At 43.6% G+C, this 17,998-nt stretch overlaps 1 protein-coding gene and 2 pseudogenes across 3 annotated transcripts in view; all 3 read right to left on the bottom strand.

Annotated features, from left to right (window-relative positions):
- Positions 1-17,998, bottom strand: part of LOC309847010 (spermatogenesis-associated protein 31D1-like) — a 47,106-nt gene that overhangs the window by 14,726 nt on the left and 14,382 nt on the right. The gene's annotated exons all lie outside the window — the stretch shown is intronic.
- LOC309847014 (spermatogenesis-associated protein 31D1-like) lies at positions 6,184-7,893 on the bottom strand (annotated as a pseudogene). Its single transcript has one exon. The product of its transcript is annotated as a spermatogenesis-associated protein 31D1-like (transcript).
- LOC309847262 (spermatogenesis-associated protein 31D4-like) overlaps positions 7,751-17,998 on the bottom strand; it is a 36,677-nt pseudogene continuing 26,429 nt past the window's right edge. The window contains exons 4-6 of the transcript XR_014316553.1: positions 11,249-11,288; positions 10,606-10,666; positions 7,751-10,337 (exon numbers count right to left, since the gene is read on the bottom strand). The product of XR_014316553.1 is annotated as a spermatogenesis-associated protein 31D4-like (transcript). The remainder of the gene's footprint in view (positions 10,338-10,605; positions 10,667-11,248; positions 11,289-17,998) is intronic.

Raw genomic sequence — 17,998 nt, 5'->3', positions numbered from 1 at the left:
ACCAAAATACCTTATTGTCATCTCTACCAATTTTAAATAATAATGTCATTTTTGTTGATGGTTATATGTATTTATTTCTTCTCCCCATGCTACCTAGTCATTTAGTAGTTGGAACCCTTATGGCTTCATTATTTAGATTATAAACTGTTGAAATTAAGCCCTGTATCATTTCCTTACTTGACTGGCCTATGTTCCCTCACTGATGAATCACTCTTTGGCCTTAGACACCCAGTCCTTTTCTTCCCATATGAGGAGTGTTTGCCAGTAATGACAGCCTTCTTTTCCTCTCATAACCTGCATCCACAGCTTCACCATTGTCTCTCCCAAAGGAAGGTACACTTCTAGCCTGCCCCACTTCACATACCTTCCCTTGACTGCAGGACATATGTTTGTTAAGAAAAATCCCCCCACCCCGACATATCTTTGAATTTCTGGAATTGTTTTTAAATAGAAAGTATGGTCTTAACTGTCCCTGAGGCCCTTAGGACTCACAACTATAAAAACATCCTTTAACATCTGAGCAAGATAAGCTCCACCCAAAAAAATTTCCAGGTGAGGAGTTGTAAATATGGCACATTGAATTGATTTTTCAAACCTGGCCTTGTTCTAAAAGAGGCTGAGAAACTGATCCCAATTAAAGGAAACTAAAGGTACACAGCAACTAGATGTAGTACGTCATCCTAGACTAACTCCTGTAAGGAGGTTTACACACACACGCACGCACACACACACACAGGACATTACTTAAATTGATAAAAATGGAATTTGAGTGGGAGATTAATTAAAAGTTTTGCATCAATGTGAAATTTACTGAAGGAGATAACTGTGGTGTCAGAGAACATTCTTTTTAATAAGAAATACACTATGGAGGCATCTGGGTGGCTCAGTCATTAAGCATCTGCCTTCAGCTCAGGTCATGATATCCAGGATCCTGGGATCAAGCCCTGCATCAGGCTCCCTGCTCAGCAGGAAGCCTGCTTCCTCCCCTTACACTCCCTCTGCTTCTGTTCCCTGTCTCATATGTCTCTCTCTGTCAAATAAATGAAATCTTAAAAAAAAAAAAATACACTATGAAATATTCAGGGAGAAAGTGTGTGATACATGAAATATATTCTCAATTATTCAAGAATATATGCATAATTTTCCTATGTGTATATGTGTCTTCCTATATAGAGAGAAGGGGAAGGAGATAAGGAGAGAGAGATTGTAAACAGGTCAGAATCTTAATAGGAACATCTGGATAAAGGGTATATGACTTTACCATCTATGGCTTTTCCATCTATGCAACTTTTCCACAATTTTATTTTCAAATACATTTAAAAAATGAATTTAACCCAACCTTTGAGATTTCTGACTTTGATTCCAGAAGCTACTATCTCCACTGTACTCTGATCCCAGATGGGTGCAATGCTAGCTTTAAAACAGTTGTCTCGAGTTCTGTCCAATACAAGAAACCTGGGATCCACTCTGCACATTTGAAACATGCTGACATTTCAACAAGGTTTTACAAAACTGGCAAAGAGCACCCCAACTCAAAAAAAAAAAAAAAAAAAAAAAGATTTTAGAAATTATATGCAATATAAAACAAACAACAAAGAAGAATAATTCAACATGTTTACTAACGTGGAATCCCTAATTTCTTTTATCTGTAGTGCCACCAGGTTGCTCGTCTTCTGGGTTTTGCAGTGTGAATGATGTGCCAGCACTTTGTTTTCTTTGCTAGTCAGTTACCAGTCCTCCACCAGATTTACATCTTCCAAAAATGTGTTGACAACTTTCGTCCTTTATGTGTTAACATCCTTAAGCATTTATTTTTTAATCCTTTACTTATTTTAATAGCTTTATTGAAATACAGCTCACATACCATAAAATTTACCCATTTAACATGTATAATTCCTTGATTTTCAGTATATGCATCACCACAGTCAGTTTTAAACATTGTCATGACTTAAGAGAAACAAATCTGCAACCTTTTGCCATTCTTCTTCTCTCCCCTGCTCCCTCCACCTCTAAGATGTACTACTTTCTGCTTCTAGGTTTTCCTATTCTGGACATTTCATGTGAATGGAGTCATTTGTGGCCATTAGTGACTGGCTTCTTTCATTTAATGTGTTTTCAAGGTTCATCCCTGTTTTGACATGCATTGGTCTTTTTTATTCCAAAAAATATTATATCTTAGGTGTATGTTATATTTAATTTACCCATTTCTCAGTTGATGGATGTTTGAATTGTTTCCATCTTTTGACCTTATAAATAAGATAGCTATAAACATTTGTTTGCAAGTTTTTTTGTAGACCTATGTTTTCATTTCTCGTGAGTATATACCAAGAAGTGGAACTGCTGGGTCCTATGTTCACCCTATGTCTAACATTTTGAGCAACTGCCATACTGTTTTCTAAAATATTGTACCATTTTTCATTCCCACCAACATTGTGTGGGGAGTTCTAATATCTCCACATTCCCACCAGCAGTTGTATTTTTTTATTTTAGCCATCCTTGTGAGTGTGAAAGTTTGGCAAATATTGATTTCAATTTTCATTTATCTGATGCTTAATGATATTGAGCAGTTTTCATCTAATCTTTTAGCCATTTAGAGAGAGGGAAGTGTTTTATCTACTTCATTTAAGGTGAAACACAGTAGTTTATTTGAAATGTAACAGGACAAATTTTTCTTTAAATATTTGAAAACACATAGTTTCAAGTCTTTAACAACAAATACAGTGTTCTTCTATACTTTTTGCATATTACAATCACTGAGTGTTTAAGGGACAGTGAAATTCTGCCCTGAATTTGCTCCGTAAGATTACTACTTCTGTGGGGTTGAGGAATTCACTCAAATGGCTCCTCAGGGTTGACTATAAGGCAGAGCAGAACTGATTGCCAAAACCTCTAAAGCCCAGTGTCTTTTCATCACAAATGCTGCATACACCTGCTTTGAATAAGTGTGTAGACCAAGTGACAAATATCAAAAAAATGTGAGATCTTTGACGTGGACATATTGCATATATCTCAGAGATGGATGGCAAAATGTTTAAAGGGACTTTTGCACTTTAATCACAGTGTATCACACCCACCCAATGATAACAGTGCAAGTTAGGTTACGGATATGTCAGAAGTTATATTGTTCTATGTGCTCGTGGACATGTTTAAACATTTCTGTAGTAAAAATCATTAAAAAAAAAAGATGTTGGGTGCCTCATAAGGACAAGGAGGGGTCAGGAGGAGACGTGACAAGGGTAGATCAGTCCATCAAGACTAGAAGTTAGCTCTTTCTCAATAAAGACATTTCAGAAAGTATATTTCTTTTGAGATTGGGAAAGAAACCTCTTTCCATGTAATAGGAAGGAAGAGGAAAACAAGAAGGGGGAGATTTTTTTGGACAGATTTTGTTTTGTTTTGTAAGAAACTCTGTCACTGCTTTCTTGCTCCTCAGTGAACTGTGGTCCAGCACATCTGCTGGACAAGTGAAGATGGCCTAAGTTTGAGGAAAGTAAAGGAAATTTGAAATCGATCTGAGGGCCACCTGGGTGTCTCAGTCAGTTAAGAATCTGCTTTCAGTTCACCTGATGACCCTGGTGTCCTGGGATTGAGTCCTGCTCCTTGCTTGGCAGAAAGCCTGCTTCTCCCTCTACCTCTGCCAATACTCCTGATTGTGCTCCTGCTCTCTCTCAAATGAAATTTAAAATAAATTAGATCTGAGAACACTGAGGAGAGAATGTACTAAGGAAATAGTGACCTAACTCCATTTATTTTGCTCACTTTAGTGGGACTTGGATAAGGATTTGTGGAATGAATGAATGATTTCCAGGTAGTGCTGGAGCTGAATTTCATGTGGCATCAGTAGACTCAGTAGTGAGTAGACTCAGTTTTGACATGGGAGATTTAATCCAACAGTAATCAAAAAGGCATTTCTTTAAAAAGGCAGAGAGACAAGATTTTGCCAGACAGGAAGGACTGAAGGAGATTAGATGGGGTCTATATGTACTGGGGCCTGCTTTTTTGTTCTGTTTTGTTTTTTGTGTTTTGTGTTTTTTTAATTTTTTTTAAAGATTTTATTTGACAGAGATTACAAGTAGGCAGGCCGTCAGAGAGAGGAGGAAGCAGGCTCCCTGCTGAGCAGAGAGCCCGATGTGGGGCTCAATCCCAGGACCCTGGGATCATGACTCGAGCTGAAGACAGAGGCTTTAACCCACTGAGCCACCCAGGCGCCCCCTGTTGTTTCTTTTTTTAATTGAAGGATGGCTGATGCAATATCACATTAGTGTCAGGTATGCAACTCTATGCTGTGCTGTGCTCACCACAACTGCGGCTACCACATGTCACCAGATAACACTGTTACAGTACCATGGACTCTAATTCCTATGCTGGATTGATGCTTTTTACATGTTGGTTACCCGACAACCCATAAGTTCTACGTTGGAGAATGAGAAAAGGAAGAACAAGGCCTTACTGGATAGGCAAGAAGTGGAAAGTGTATGATGTGGAGTAGAAAATTTAACAGGGACATATAAGCTGGAAGGACAGGGGCATGAGGCAAAGGGAAAGAATGTCAGACTATAGTACTCGGTGGCAGAAGTATTCCTGGTAATAAGCTCTACAAGGTAGTACAAAGTGCACTGGATTGGCCATAATGGACCCTAAAATGAGATTATGTAGGAACTGGCAGGCTGGGTTACTGGCTGGTCTGTCTGCATAAATGTTAGAGCCTCCTGTACCCCCTCCTCACCTCTTTAGGTTCCCTGCCTGGGGTCCCTTCCCACGTATTGTCCCCCTCAGGGCCTCCACAGCATCAAATCTGCATTCTTTCTGTGACCCCAAAATTCAAATAGTGTAGGGTCAATGATAACCTGGATGGGAAGCTATAAGTGTGGTAGTGAGAGAGGTCATGGACACCTGGTTTTGGTTTTAGCCCTAAGCAGTCGTGAGACTGTCCAGAAGACTACCTCAGGTGTTCTCTAGCACACTCCCCCCATTTTGAGTCCCAGTCTGAGGTGGAGTTGCCTTCCCTCCAGAGCCCTGTTGTAAGTGTGGGAATGTGTACTGTCTTGGCCAAAAAAAGCACTCCATTGAGTTCCATGATAAGCCCCCAAACATCTCTATCATCCTGGTACACATTCTGGAACCCACCTCAGGTTCATAAGTTGCATGATTCTGGGGAAGAGCTACCATGGCTCCACTAAGGCCGTGAATATTGAAGGTGGCATACCGCCATCCTAGCCATAGTAAAGGCCACATCTTATATATTGTCATCTGGTGTGGATGGAAGGCAGACATCAAGATCACCTTCCCCCAAAGGGGATGCCATGCCTGACAGCCTGCAGGTATTGCTTGCATACTCAAGGAACAGAGCCATGACTTTTTGGTATAAGGCATCGGTAGGCTGTGCCAGATTCCAGTCTGCCTCAAAGTGGTGGTGCCTGGATCAGACTGAGGAAGGAGGGGAGCGGGACAGGGTCCTGAGAAGGGGACCTGAAAGGTATCTTACCCTAGAAGGTGGTATCTGCCTTGTCAACATTCCTACCACTAACAGCTAAGTGATGCTTTTGTTCTGCAAAATAAACATCCTCAGTCCAGCAGCCTGAAGAAACACCCAGGAAAGGGAAGCACTTCCAGTGGAAACCTCATTGTCAAGTTTAATTGACTCACAGGACAGCATCGAATCTATTCAACCCTACCCCAACCAGCCCAAGATCAACCCAACAACACCTCTTCCCCCACCACCAAACACCTCCCCCACCAAACACTCCCATTCAGAGTTTACCCACCTGTGGGATCCTCTGATTACTGACCTCTGTATGATTAAGCTACTGTAACACAATAACAGTGAAGAAACAACGGGGTTAATCATTTTCTGAAAACTATACCTGTCTTTGATCCTTCTCAGATATAGAAGACTTTCTGTAAAGGGTGTAAAACATTCAGTGAGGGGAGAGGTGTGAGCTATTACACATTTTCAGTAAGGCTAAGCCATGGGACAGGAGCCCATCTCCCAAACTTCATCAGGGAGGGAATGGGCTCTTGGGGGCTTTGGGGGTTACATGATACATATTTCTCAAGAGCTTCAGGAGATTGGTCACCTTTTAGAAACCAAAGGAAGCAATCAGTAACAGCAGGAACTGAGTTCCCCAAAACCCATGCTCCCAAGACAGTACACAGAACAGACATCAGTATTATTAGGGAAATATTTATTCCTCACAAGCGATTGTTTTTGTGTAGGAAATGCCCCCCAAAACCCTCTCACTGGAAATTCTGGAGAAGGGTTTTCTATCTAAAGAGTAGGGACACATCTCTGCACACATTGCCTTCAGGAGTCGTGAGAGTGGCAGGATGCCACTGGGCAGCCTGATGCCCACAGGTGGCATTTGCATGGGGCGCAGGCTCCCTGTGTGACATGGAGAGGGGATACTTCTGACGTGGTAGCTGGTCCTTAAATGCCACAACTTTCTGGGGCTGTCTGTCCTTGTTTCTGAGCTGTTACTTTCAGTAAGGCCTTGCCCGGCAAAGACAGCTTCTTGCTGGCAGGACCTGGTATTCGTCTTATGGGCGGGAACGCTGTAGTTGAAAGGGTACCCTGGGGCAGGCTGTACCTGGGCCTGCACTTGTGCTTTCTTCTGAGTTTTCCCAAACTTGGTTGGGGAGAGAATGGGCTACTGAGGGCAGGTGCTGCCTATTGCACGCCGACACCCCATTCTCTCCTCTTGGAACTTCCCAACAGCTGTCATGATTTTCTGAGTTTCAGGCATCCCAGTAAAGGCAGCTGTACCTTTAAGCAGGCCTCTGCTTTCCACAGATGATAGGGGACTAGGCTTCTCCTAGGAGTTTTCTTGCCTTTTGCATTTTATCCCAGGAGGAAGCCATTGCAAAAAAAATCCTTCATTTTTTTACTGAAAAGGCTTTCAGAAGGAAGCTGACCCTTCTGTGAAAGGCTTTCAGGAGGCAGCTGACCCTTCTGTGATAGGGTCTGGGAAGGCTGGCTTCCCAGCTCTACCTTCAATACCACATCCTGAGTAGGGAACCTCTTCAATGCCACATCTTCAGTAGGGAACCTGTTCGTTCCCGGTTGGGATGTCTCCAATCCTGCATCCCCTCCACCACGCTCTTGTGCCATGGAACCCAGAGGCCTCATGGTCTTTGCAGCAGGTGGGGGATTCTTATTCTGGCACTTCCTTAAGACATGCTTAGGGACCCAGGGCTCCTGCTATTGTTTCATAGTAATTCCTGTGTCCTCTGGATGGACATGCAGCACCTGGGAAGCTCTCATGTCCCGGCGGGAGACATCCTGGGCAGGAGTCAGTGAGTCCTTATAAGTCAAACAATCTGAGGCAGGGGGCAGGCCGGTGCTTTGGGCTTGGGTCTGGCTGTGCTCCCTGTCCTCCAGCATAAGCTTTAACTCGTGGAATTGGTATGTTTGGTGGGATGGTGGTTTTGACTTGCTGCTTATTCCCCTTTATAATTTGGGAGCTACCTGGCTTGTTGGTTTTCAAGAGACTAGGTTGTGATTGGTGTGTATGAAATTCCTTGGTCCTGAATATCTCCCTGGACTCTGTGGGCCCAACAGGTTCTGGATTCTTCATCATTATGCCTTGTTGCCCTCCTCCTCTGCTCTCTTTGGAATTTGCACTCTTATCCTTTGGCTCATGTCTGGCCCCAGCTTGCCTTGCAGGCAGATTTGGGGCCCATCTGTTGGCTATGGTGACATGTTTGACAGGTTTAAGAGTCTGTCTGCCATTCTTAGTTTTTGGAATATCCTCTACAAGCTGATGGTTGATTGCCTCAGAATTCTCTGCTCTTCCTTGCCCAGAGTTGAGGTGGCAGGGCGAGGACGATCCATAATGGGGGCTGAATTTGCTGTTCCTGCTTTATCTCATGGCAAGACTTCAAGCTTCCTCTAAGGGAGTTGAAGCCCCCAGTTTTAGAATTTGCCACAGGAATTGTGTTGGTTGAGCAGGAAGGGCTACAAGGGGATGTGGCCTTTCTCGATTTAAAGATCTCTATGGATTCAAGGACCCTGGAGGGAAGGCCCCATCGCTTCCTCCAATGAAACCTTTTAATATGGACATCCAGCATCTGTTGTACACGAGGTTCAACAAAGGGAAGCTCCTGGAAGGTATTCAGGGAGTAGTCCTCAACCTCTGATGGTAGCAAACTTCTTTGTTTTAATTCAGTCTGGGATTTCTCAGAAGGAAGTGATGTCTGCTTCATTGTATGCCATGAATTATGCACAGTCCCAGGGAGCTGACCCTCACTGATTTCCTCAGACTTTTTGCACAAATGTATTTTCAGGACATTTTCAAGTTGTCTCTGACCTATAGTCTCCACTGACACCGTAGAGTTTTTCTCTGATGGGCTCCTAAGTTCTTTCTCAGAATAGTACCCCATATCATGATCTGAAGAGCTCTCTAGGTCACTCAACAGATCATCTTTTGGCCATTCTCTGGGTTGTGTCCCTGATCCTTCAGGTCACCGTCCTCTAGCTGAAGCATTTCTGAGTCCTCGTCATTGACACTTCCAGTGTCATTCAATTTGCTCTGACTCTTAAGAGATCCATGAGCGTCACAAAAGTGCTGCGACTCAGGTAGCTGTGGAAGAGTACTCGGATGTCTCATTAGTGAGAGAGACTCATAGATCCTGTGGGGAATGCCCCACCCGAGTTGGATGAGCCTCTTTCGAAGGTGACTCTCTAGTTTTCTCCGAGGCTCTTCTTTCAGAGGAAACTGTCCAGCAGGGTCAGAGATTACAACTTGGGCTTTGGTGGCCTTGTGGCTGAGAGAAGGGTTAGGAGCTGAAGGACAATAGTTGAAGGACAATAGTCCTCCTGGGATCTTTGGACTGCAGTGCATAAATCCCACACACATTCCTGTACCTTCTGCAACACGTTCCATTCCAGATGTTCCATTTCTGTTGATGGCAGACTCTCAGATTCATTCTTGTGAAAACAAGCTCCACAGATTTTGATGTCAGGTAGAGGACCAGATGGCAGGATTGGGAGTGGGGATTGAAGGTGGGCCTGGGGCTGGACATGAGGGAGAGGTAGGGGCTGGGTTTGAGGCAGGAGTTGAGGCGGGTTCTCAGGCAAGGATGGAGGAAGTGGATGGGGAACTACTGGAGATTCCTGCTCTGGGGAGGCATTCGAGATGTTATCTGAGGCATCAGCAGCAGGGAAGAAGGACCTGCTTGGAGTTTGGAGACCCCAGAAGAATTGGATGGGGGTTTGCTGTAAATGGGCCTCCTCCAAGGTTGTAGGATATGGGCGCTGCTGATGCATATGCAGCTCCTTTGATTGGTCTTTGCTGCTGCAGAAAGGAAGGGAGGATGCCAAATCATGCTTATCAATAATTGTTTGTTTTGGAAAAGAACCCTTTGTTTCTTCCCACCTGGGGAAATCACTCCTCTTTTGGACTTGTTTCTCTAGAAGTGCCAGGGCATCAGAGCTGAGAAGTGAGAGGTTACCAGGCTCTACACGTTTGGCTGCAGGGTCTCCCCTGGAAGAAGCTTCTGAAGAATGGAAGCCCAGAAACTCTTGATGGAAATCACATGGAGGCAGGGTTGAAGGTAAGAAGTCTTTGGCATGGGTTTGTCACCAAGGGAGGTCTAAAATTGACAAGCTGGAGGGGTCAATGCCTATGATTGTTGGGGCACAAGTAGACAACCCACAAGAGCTCTCTGGGGGTGAGCTCTCTGGAACAGGCTTCCTTGAGATGGAAATCGGTTTAGATGGAGTCACAGATAAATTGCAGTCTGGCAGTGGTGAAGCAGACCAGGTTGGTGGTGTGTGATGATGAGCAAAGGTCTCAGTGGGATTCACCCTCTGAGACAACTCTGGTAAGGGGCTGACTGCTTGGGAAAGGGTAGGGTCCAGAGAGAAGATGGTATTTAGAGACTCTGTCTCTCTTTGGACACTATGGTCCACTGAATGGACATGATGTGGTGGGACAGGAGGAAAGACAGGGGGCTGTGTTGGGAAATGGTCCATTGGGAATTTGGAATCCAAGGGAGGAAAGGGCTCTAGTGGCAAAGAATCACGCGGTAGTGAGGGTGGAAATAAATCAGCCACAGGGATCTCTGGGTTAGGTGAGAAGATGGAGGCAGGTGGTGGGGAAGACTCAGGCAGCGAAGCTGGTATTAGCTCTCCTGGAGGGATTGCTGAGAAGTCAGGGGAGAGAGTGAATGATGAAGAAGTCACACGAGCTGTGGAAGCCAAGGGGGTAGAATCTTCCAGGGACTGCAGGAACAGCAACCGATTGATCTCAGAAGTTGTGCTATTACACACCTCACAGGAGGGGTCTGGACATAACAGTTGATGAAAGTGGATGGTATCATGATGCCGGCCGAGGGGGCTGCAGGAGACAGGAGGTACAAAACTGTAGCCAGGACCAGAACAAGGGAAGGAGGACATACAGGAGTGACAAGGGAGTGGCCACCTGAAGCCTGCTGTCCCTTCACAGTGCCCCACCTTTATGACTTGACAGTGTACTCAGCAGCCTTCACCCCAATATCTGTTCCTTTGGCAACCCCCTCCCATGGTATGACAGACTGCAGTGAATCCTGCAATTGCATAAAACGTGCTCTAAGAGGCAATAGGACAGAAGGGGAAAGAATGGTCACCTTCTTAAAACAGAGATCAGCTTCTGGGTCTCTTCCACTTCTCTTCGGTGGCATCTGTTATCTGGGAAACCAGGAGAATGGGTTATGTAGTGAAAGTAGAAACATAGGTAATAATACAGGAGTCCTCTTATGGGACAGCCTTGGGCTGTTGGACTATGAAAGCCCTAATAATGAATAGGTGAAGACAAATGGCCAATGAAGTGAAGCTGGTTAGTAATCTTGCTTCATGTATAAAGTACTTTCATGTAAATTATCCATGTGATGATCAGATCACCTCTGTGAAGCAGAGAGGTCAGTGGTTACCTCAGGGAAGACTCCTGAGTATCCATGATGTCACAGAGCTTTCACAAAGTCAGGAGACAGAAGTTCGGACTCTTGACATCTCACATGGCCATCTACTGGGCAGCACTCATTGCCCAGATCCATCACTGCTTCATGCTCAGTAATGGTCAGAGCAGGGAATCTGAGAAGGGTTTTGCACTCTGGTTGCATTTCCATGAGCCCCTCCTCTGAGGCCTCTGTTTTCTGAGAGGGAATGTACCTTGTGCCTCGCCTCCTCAGAGATCATGGACTTGGCCCTCATGGAGAGAACAGCAAGAAGGATCAGCCTTGGAGAGCTCAGGTGGAATAAGCAGAACCTTACCTTCCAGAGTCCTACCTTTCCTTCTCCTCTTGGCTCTGCCCTGATGATAGAACAAAAATAAAAAGAATGAGGGAGGCTGGAACCTATGTCTTACTCTTCTCTCAGAAATGGAGACATTTTTTATCCAAGAAGACTAGGACTTTAATTAACAGAACTTTATGTTCCTTGCTTTTTTCAATTTTTAAGGTGATAAAATATTTTCAATATTTGCTACTTTGAAAAAGTCTGAGGACATTGTCTTGGAGATCCACACTTGGTATTCTCAGTCAGAGGTCCTTTTTTCAATGAGGACATAGAAAATGAAGCCCAACGTCACATCTGCGTTCCCTTGGGCAGGACCCTGTATCCTAGGCCACAGCTCAGACCCCACTCTCTTCTCAGAGGGTCAGTACTATTCTTCTCAGCCCAGCATGAAGGAAGGCTTGATTGAGTGATGCTTGACCTGGGAAAGTGACTCATGATAAAGTGCTGGGAAACTTTGTTCTTTTACACAGACCCCATATTCTCAAAATAACCCAATCCAGGACTACAGATTCCCCATGTTTGGGATTTTACCCAAGACCCTCCACCAAACCCAGATAGATTATGAGTTTCAAGTAGAAACCTTAGTCCTTCCCCTGACAGGCCTCTTTTCCTAGAGGAATGAATGTCTGTTCTCTTAAAACTTCCCATTTTAGGTGTTTCTCTGATTCTACCAAACTCCTTTTAAAACCTGGGATTAGGGTGCTTGGATAGCTCAGGTGGTGAAGTGCCTGCCTTGGGCTCAGGTCAGGATTCCAGGGTCTTGGGATCTAGCCCCACATTGCACTCCCTGCTTAGCTCTCTCTGTGCCCCTCTAGCCCACTTGTGCTCTCTTGCTTTCTCTTAAATTAAATCTTAAAAAAAAAAGAATAAAATTTGGGACTAGAAATGGAAACCATAACAATCTGTGTTGAGCACCATGCCTGCAAGGATTTCTTACCTATTGGGTGGATTTGGTTTTCCAAGTTGGAAATGGAATCCCCACCAGGTAGCACAGGAACAGAAGGAGCAATCCCAACCCACACAGGAAGGTGAAGTTGGGATCAGTCTCCAAGCATGTTGAGCCAAAGCCCAGACATGGTTTAGTATCGCTATTCAGAAGTGAGAGAACATTCCAGTGTTTGAACTCCATTGTCTGAATCACAAGACAGCCTATACTGTGCACACGCTGAATATATATCCTCCCCAAGCTTACATCACAGAGCACTGTCACAAAGAGTTTCTGAGGGTGAAGGAGGGGATAATTGAATAAGGTGTGTCCACAGCCCCTCCCCACCTACTAGCTCATAAGACCCCTCCATTCTCCTAGGTCCTTCAGGTCTGCCATCCTATTTTCCTACTCCTTTTCATCATTTATGAAACTTATGAAATTTTCTGTTGTTCCATGTATAATTCACTTATTACCTGGGTCCCCCTTTAATATTTGAGACCTTAACTTGGGTCTTACTAGTTCCATGATTTGAACGTCTGCAAGACTACCTGGAATTTTTGCTTGTACCCTGATATTTACACTCAGGATCACATAGGTCCTCAGATACATCTTTCATATAAAATGTGTTTCCCTGGGACACCTGGGTGACTCAGTCGATTAAGTAACTGCCCTCAGCTCAAGGTCATGATCTCAGGGTCCTGGGATCAAGCTCCACATCGGGCTCCCTGCTCCACAGGGAGCCTGCGTCTCCTGCTCCCTCTGCCGGCAGCTCCCCTGCTTGTGTGCTCTCTGTCAAATAAATAATACCTTTAAAAGAAAATGTTTGCCTTACATGAACCCAGATAGAGACCTTAATGTTATTTCACACTTAGATTTTTACATGTTGCACAGCATATTTTAGTTTTTGTTTTAGTCAGCCTTTAGTATCTTTAGTCAGAGAGGCTGACTCAATTAAAATCAATAATGCATTATTCAATAGTCCCAAAACTAAAATCAATATGAAACAAACGTAAATAATTAAACTTTCAAATGGTCTTAGGGGTAACTCTGTAGCACTCATACTCCTAAAGTTAGTGAAGTTAAACTGCATAAAAAGTTTGGGGACAAGCTAACACACACACACACACACACACACACACACACCCTTTCACAAAATCCAGTATTTTTCATATTGAAGAATAAAGTTTTCTCCTTTTATTTCAGTCTTTCATAAAATATTGACCCCAGTTCTTCTTACACTACCTAAAATACTGTGTTCTGTACATCAATACCCTAATAGTTGTACAAATCCCTTCTCAGTGAGTTGCAGCCCTGTAATAAATGCCATAGACCAGGTGGTTTAAACGACACACATATATTTTTTATAGTTCGGGAGGATGGGAATTCCAAGATCAAGACACAGCAGACTCAGTGTCTGTTGATACCTTCCTCCTGGTTCACAGGCAGATTCCTCTTCTCCCTACAACCTGATGTGGCAGAAAAAGTGGGTGAGAGGTTTCTGGGATCTCTTTTCTAAGGACACTAAACTCATTTATGAGGGCCCCACCCTCATGACCTAATCACCTCCCAAAGTCCCCATCTCCTAATACCATCACATTGGGATTAGGGTTTCATCATATGAATTTGGGGTTTCATCATAAACTCCCCAAAGGCCGGGATAGGTTGCAGGCTGCTAAGTAAGCTACTGATCCCCTCCTCTGGTGGCAGGGTGGGACCCAGGAGTGTCACAGCCTTCCTGCAGAATGTAGTCTTGAAGATCCTCACCTGATTGCCCTTGTGGGCCTTGTATATCCTTTCCTAGGAGCGCCTTGCAGGAAAAGCGGTTGAGAAACTCCACCTTAGATTATCATCCCCACGTATGTTTGAAAATCAACTGCCTGTGACAGTTTTTCCATGTTCCTTTTTGTCAGGTTTAAATAATCCCACTCTTCCTCCATCTTTCTTTTCTAAACTCTTTTATCTTCACGGCAGCTGTCCTCTGAACTGCTCCTAACTCCTAACCTGCTCACGACTTCTTAAACTGGGATGCCCTTTATTTGACAGCCCTGGCCTAGCATTATGAACTTGGTCATCTGTGAAAGGGTAGGACAGCCTTCACCCTGGCCCAGCAGAGTCTTCTTTCAGTTCTGCAGGAACAGGTCACCTGCCTGGAAGATCAGACCTGCCCAGAGGCACCGCTTCTTCCTCATCCTGACATGCAGTCTCAGCCACATTTTCATTTAATAAATAGTTACTTTTGGAAGCCGAGAGATGCCTGGTACATAGCCCTCAGTGAGACTTAATAATTTTGATGAGGAGAAGGGGGAGGAGAAAGGGAATAATGTTAATGATTATGGTAATAATGTCCTAATTTTAATGTGAATAGAGAAAGATAGTCTTGTACTGTACTGAATACATTCTGTTTCCCAGTCACCTCCATGCCGTGAGAAATGGCAATACTTAAGAAATGGCAGAGAGCAAAAAAAAAAAAAAAAAAAAAGAAATGGTGGAGAGCAATAAAAGTCATCTTCTCCAATCTGAAGCAGATATCATGGTCTTATTAAAAAATTTTTCTACAGTAAAGAGGATGATGCTATAATAATGGGAGATTTTCTCACAAGTGAATATTGGCATCCTAAACTACGTCAGACCTTTCAGTCCACTCTAGAGTGCTAGAGACCTGAAACTTGCCTTTAACACAGTGTCAATGCTCTATTCCACTGTGCTTTGAAAATTGTTTTCAAGGTGCAGAGATCCAATTTCAGATTAATTGTAGCATAGCATAACAAGAGGCCCAAGGATGAGGATGTACCTTATCCAAAAGTTGCCAGTCACTTGTGCGACCTTGAATACATTCCTTAACATTTTGGGATCTCAGCATTTCCAACTAAGTTGGAAGTAATTGTAGAGACCACTTTCAGACAATCAACTCGAACAATGGAAACGTGAGTCAGGCTGAAGGGCCCACAGTGACACACTGGCTGAGTTCGAACAAGCCCAGTGGGTGGCTTAAAATATCCCTAAGCCCTAGCTGATCAATAGGTTACTTACACCCAGACACAGGTGCCAAAAAAGAAAAACTCTGTATGTTCCCATACCTCCTCACCTTCCCCCTATAACGACAGCCTGCCCCAGTCTCTGTTCTGCTGTCCTGCCTGCTGCTCCCTTGCAGTGTGCTCAAGGTGTATTCTATCTCCTTTGTTCTGCCTTAGGTGAATTTTTTCACCACGCGTGCCCTGCAGGCTTCCACCAGACTGGCTCACCTCACATTTGGGGGCCCCCATCCAATCGGGAGACCCCATAGTAATTAGGCTTGTAAATACTTCTTTTAGTGCTACACTGAAATCAAAAGATTGGTTGTGGTTCCTACTTTAAGGTAGCTTTGCTGTTACTGGTTTTCTCATGAAAAGCTGAGAGTCCTGCCTTGTTCTTCAATCAAATCCCAAGACTATAATATTTAAAAAGACCTGTGGCCCCTAGGTGGCTCGGTTGGTTAAGGTTAAGCATCAGACTCATAATTTCCCCTCAGGTCAGGATCTCATGGGTCTTGAGATCGAGCCCCAGGTGGGGCTCCCCAAATGGCAGGGAGGATGCTTGAGATTCCTTCCCTCTCTCTGCCTCTCCCCCTACTTCCATGCACATGTGCACACTCTCTCTTCCCAATGGATGAATAAATCTTGAATGAATGAATAAATGAATAAACCTATCCAAAAGAACTATACCTATACCTGTGGTGAACACAGCATAATGCAAAAACTTGTCCAATCACTAAGTTGTACATCTGAAACTAAGGCAATATTGTCTATCAACTATATGCAAATAAAAACTAAAATGAAATAAACAATGTAAAAAGTAAAAAGAACTGTTCATTCATGTGAAGAAAGCATCCTGCTTAAAATCAACTTTAGGTAACTGGATGTATCAAAAGAAAAGTAGTAAATTGAGGCTTGCTTCCCTTTCTTCTGAAAAAAACTTGGGACATACCCAAATCTCTGAATGCAGTCCCAGAAACTGGTTTGTAGATCAGACATAGAGTCAGCGTAACTAGAAAGAAGAAAAATGAAGGAAAGAAAAGTAAAAGAGATGTAGGGACAAAAGGTAGAAAAACCTGAAAACAAAACAATCTATTTCATACCACTCCAAAGTGTGGTCCTTGGCCTAGTCACATTGACATCACCCAAGAGCTATTCTGGAGTACAGAATCTCAGACATCCCCTGATCTGTTGTAGGGATGGTATTGGTGTATGGATCCATTTCATCTGCCAGTGTGCCCATCCTTTAGCTGCCACAAGCACTTGCTACTAACAACTCACAGCTGGCCCTTTATCTAGAGAGTTACCCTGGCCAAACAGGAGCTTCCTCACTTGGAAAGCTACACAGTACCCACCCAACAAACTTCAGTTAACAATTGACTGGTACCAAGGGATGAAAGCCTGGTTCCTCATCTTATGGTGAGATTACTTAGTGCAGGGTGTGTACCAAAACTTCCTCCTAGGTTCAGACTAAAGCTCATCTTTTATTGAGGCCATATTCATGATTAGCTTTTATGGCCTGCTCTGTCAGGCACTGTTCACTCCTTTGCTCCTGAGAATAGTCCTCTAGTGACTTGAATAAAAATCCCCATCGAATGCTCCACTTCTAAGAAACTCAATCTAAGTTGGTTTGTCCTAGAAAAAGATCTGAGAAGCAGATGCTAAGGATAGAATTATGGAGTTAGATCTAACTTGCCAGCTGGATCACAAGTGGTAGGTGATGCCCTGATAGTCTTTGGGACGCTGTAACAGACAACTACTAAGACTTTCACTTGAGGAAAATGGGATGAGATGCAGGTGGAGGGGATGCAGAGGGGATGCACAATTTCTTAGGCACTGGAGAGATATGGGGAATTAGCAACTCTAAAGACTATGAAATTGAGTGGCTATTGCTAAATACCACTGACTTAGTGAAGAAAGAAAACGACAGGTTCAGACCTCTTAATAATTCAAAGTAAATGTGAGTTTCAGAGGCCTCCTTGGTAGCTTTTGAAAAGATTCTCATCACCCGAAGCCAGAGGGTGGAAATGGCTGTAGACAGAGAACTTAAGTGTGATATTGGCAGAGCTTTGAAGAATTCTTGGGCTCAGCAAATCTCCCATGACATTACAGGACCTAGAGAGGGAAAGAGTGGGAACTGTGAGATTTGAATCCTGAAGGTGCTAGATCAAGAAGGTGGAGTAAAAGCTAGATAAAGAAGAATTTACAATATGAGAAAACTTTCTAATGATACAGGATTTAACTACCTGGAAAGAACCCTAAGTGTTGCTTCTAAAAGACTCAGGAAAAAAGAAAACAATAGCTGGTATTTAAAATTAGAGAGGCCATGGAACTTTTTGAGAAATAGGGTTATAGAGCTAAGGCTGCTAGAATGGATCAGTCATATACAACTGGAAAACCTTCCAGCTGGTCATTTTCCTTAAGAGGCCTGGAGAGCACTCCATTTATTAAAGTAATAAGGAATGAACTGGGGAGGAACACATCAACATCACTGCAATGCACAATAATGCCTGTCTTCTGTGGGTTGAATTAGTAACTATTATAGAGCTGAGTTCCCTAGAAGCAGTGGGGATGACAGGATCTTGAAATAGCATGGTTAGCAAAGTATGAATGGCAGCCAAGAGGGGCCTGACTTAAAATGGTCTTTAGAAATAACTTGAAGTACATAGTATTCCTAGAGACAAGATCAATAAGCAGCCAATGCCCATGGTACTATCAAATCAATCTATCATCTATCTATCTATCTATCTATCTATCATCTTCCTCCAAAAAATAATGAGTAGATGG

This window comes from Mustela nivalis, assembly GCF_964662115.1.
Source record: "Mustela nivalis genome assembly, chromosome: 13".
Lineage (NCBI taxonomy): Eukaryota > Metazoa > Chordata > Mammalia > Carnivora > Mustelidae > Mustela > Mustela nivalis.
This window is presented reverse-complemented; position numbering and strand designations above follow the sequence as displayed.